This window comes from Anomaloglossus baeobatrachus, chromosome 10 (genome assembly GCF_048569485.1).
Source record: "Anomaloglossus baeobatrachus isolate aAnoBae1 chromosome 10, aAnoBae1.hap1, whole genome shotgun sequence".
Classification (NCBI taxonomy): Eukaryota; Metazoa; Chordata; class Amphibia; order Anura; family Aromobatidae; genus Anomaloglossus; species Anomaloglossus baeobatrachus.
The window spans coordinates 32159032-32162236 of record NC_134362.1 but is presented as its reverse complement, the minus strand read 5'-3'; the positions used below and the strand labels follow the sequence as shown (position 1 = coordinate 32162236).

Below are 3205 nucleotides of genomic sequence, written 5' to 3'. Positions count from 1 at the left end.
TAATATACAAACCACCGGACACTAACCACGCAGGTTGGGGATCAGATCTTGTGGTTGAGTAACTTTGTGAATAGTTACATAGATTGAAAAAAAGACCTAGGGCCACCTAATCCAACCTTTTTCCCCAATTATATATTTCGTCACTAAATCATTTATAACTGACAATGTTGTGTACTCAGGAAATCATCCAGCCTTTTTTTAAAAGTTGTTAAAGTTACATAAAAAATGTGTCAGAAGTGGGATTTGAACCCACGCCTCCATACGGAGACCAGAACACCCAGTCACTGGGAAGAGACTATCTTGAGTCTGGCGCCTTAGACCGCTCGGCCATCCTGACACCTACACAGCTGTGGAGCAGAATACAGGATCTAACTCAGGGTCAGTAATGTAATATATGTGCACAGTGACTGCACCAGCAGAATAGTGAGTGCAGCTGTGGAGCAGAATCCAGGATCTAACTCAGGGTCAGTAATGTAATATATGTGCACAGTGACTGCACCAGCAGAATAGTGAGTGCAGCTGTGGAGCAGAATCCAGGATCTAACTCAGGGTCAGTAATGTAATGTATGTGCACAGTGACTGCACCAGCAGAATAGTGAGTGAAGCTGTGGAGCAGAATACAGGATCTAACTCAGGGTCAGTAATGTAATATATGTGCACAGTGACTGCACCAGCAGAATAGTGAGTGCAGCTGTGGAGCAGAATCCAGGATCTAACTCAGGGTCAGTAATGTAATGTATGTGCACAGTGACTGCACCAGCAGAATAGTGAGTGAAGCTGTGGAGCAGAATACAGGATCTAACTCAGGGTCAGTAATGTAATGTATGTGCACAGTGACTGCACCAGCAAAATAGTGAGTGCAGCTGTGGAGCAGAATACAGGATCTAACTCAGGGTCAGTAATGTAATGTATGTGCACAGTGACTGCACCAGCAGAATAGTGAGTGCAGCTGTGGAGCAGAATACAGGATCTAACTCAGGGTCAGTAATGTAATGTATGTGCACAGTGACTGCACCAGCAGAATAGTGAGTGAAGCTGTGGAGCAGAATACAGGATCTAACTCAGGGTCAGTAATGTAATGTATGTGCACAGTGACTGCACCAGCAGAATAGTGAGTGAAGCTGTGGAGCAGAATACAGGATCTAACTCAGGGTCAGTAATGTAATGTATGTGCACAGTGACTGCACCAGCAGAATAGTGAGTGCAGCTCTGGAGTATAATACAGGATGTAACTCAGGATCAGTCCAGGATAAGTAATGTAATGTATGTACACAGTGACTGCACCAGCAGAATAGTGAGTGCAGCTGTGGAGTATAATACAGGATGTAACTCAGGATCAGTAATGTAATGTATGTACACAGTGACTGCACCAGCAGAATAGTGAGTGCAGCTGGGGAGTATAATACAGGATCTAACTCAGGGTCAGTAATGTAATGTATGTACATAGTGACTGCACCAGCAGAATAGGGAGTGCAGCTCTGGAGTATAATACAGGATATAACTCAGGATCAGTACAGGATAAGTAATGTAATGTATGTACATAGTGACTGCACCAGCAGAATAGGGAGTGCAGCTCTGGAGTATAATACAGGATGTATCTCAGGATAAGTAATGTAATGTATGTACACAGCGACTGCACCAGCAGAATAGTGAGTGCAGCTCTGGAGTATAATACAGGATGTATCTCAGGATAAGTAATGTAATGTATGTGCATAGTGACTGCACCAGCAGAATAGTGAGTGCAGCTGTGGAGCAGAATACAGGATCTAAGTCAGGGTCAGTACAGGATAAGTAATTTAATGTATGTACACAGTGACTGCACCAGCAGAATAGTGAGTGCAGCTGTGGAGTATAATACAGGATGTAACCCAGGATGAGTACAGGATAAGTAATGTAATGTATGTACACAGAGACTGCACCAGCAGAATAATGAGTGACGCTGTGGAGCAGAATACAGGATCTAACTCAGGATCAGTAATGCAATGTATATATACAATGACTGCACCAGTAGAATAGTGAGTGCAGCTCTGGAGTATAATAAGAGAATATAATTCAGGATCAGTACAGTATCAGTAATGTAATGTATTTATACAATGACTGCACCAGCAGAATAATGAGTGCAGCTCTGGAGTATAAGAGGATATAACTCAGAATCATTACAAGATAAGTAATGTAATGTATGTACACAGAGTCAGTACCAATAGAACAGTGAGTGCAGCTCCGGAGTATAATACAGGATGTAACTCAGGATCACTAATGTAATGTACAGTGTATATACAGTGACTGCACCAGCAGAATAGTGAGTGCAGCTCTGGAGTATAATAAAAGGATATAACTCAGGATCAGTAATCAGTACAGGATAAGTAATGTAATGTATGCACACAATGACTGCACCAGCAGAACAGTGAGTGCAGCTCTGGAGTAGAATACAGAATCAGTAAAATATTGATTTACAAAATGTTCCAGCTTCTCAATTTTATATATTAACGAACGTTTCAAAATCATTACAATGCAGACAATTTGTTCCACAACTAGTTAAAAGTCCCATCCTGGTCCCCTATTATGCCATTCCACACATGTACAAACACGCACAAACACGCGCACACACACATATTATGCTCACCTTACCTTCCGTTCCATCACCGGCCTCCTGGATCTTGCAGTTCGCCAGTACAGGATGTGTATCGGGTAACCATTGCGACGAGGGAGGAACTTCCTCTGCCAGCGCGCTGACGTCAAAGGCAAGAGCCGCTTGCCTCTGATTGGTCAGTGCGCTGCCTTTGAGTAGCGGCTGACAGCGGAAGTTCCTCCCTCGTCACAATGGTTACCCGATTCACATCCTGTAGCGGCGAACTACAAGAACCATGAGGCCAGCGATGGAATGGAAGGTAAGGTGAGCATAATATCTGTGTGTGTGTGTGCGTGTTTGTGTGTGCTTGTGTGTGTGTTTGTGTGGACTGCACGAGTGGGTTAGAGCGCGGTGGATGTACGGAACCGGAAGTGTGTGCGGTGAGTATTTTGCTCGTACAGCAAAGCTTCCTCGTAAACCGAGTTACAAATTTACAGCAAGCTTTGCTTGTTAAGCAAAATACTCGCTAACTGGGTTACTAGTTAAGCGAGGTTCCACTGTATTCCAATTCACATATACTCTATTCAAATATTTTGGTCACTCTTTAATCCTCTTTTGATAAGGCAAAAATTTAGT

The 3205-nt window shown here is 43.2% G+C and overlaps 1 non-coding gene across 1 annotated transcript; it reads right to left on the bottom strand.

The window, feature by feature from the left end:
• Positions 1-228: 228 nt before the first annotated feature.
• On the bottom strand, positions 229-337 carry TRNAL-CAA (transfer RNA leucine (anticodon CAA)). Its single transcript has 2 exons — positions 300-337; positions 229-274 (listed from the first exon to the last, which is right to left on the bottom strand). It is a non-coding gene; the product is annotated as a tRNA-Leu (tRNA).
• Positions 338-3205: the final 2868 nt, after the last annotated feature.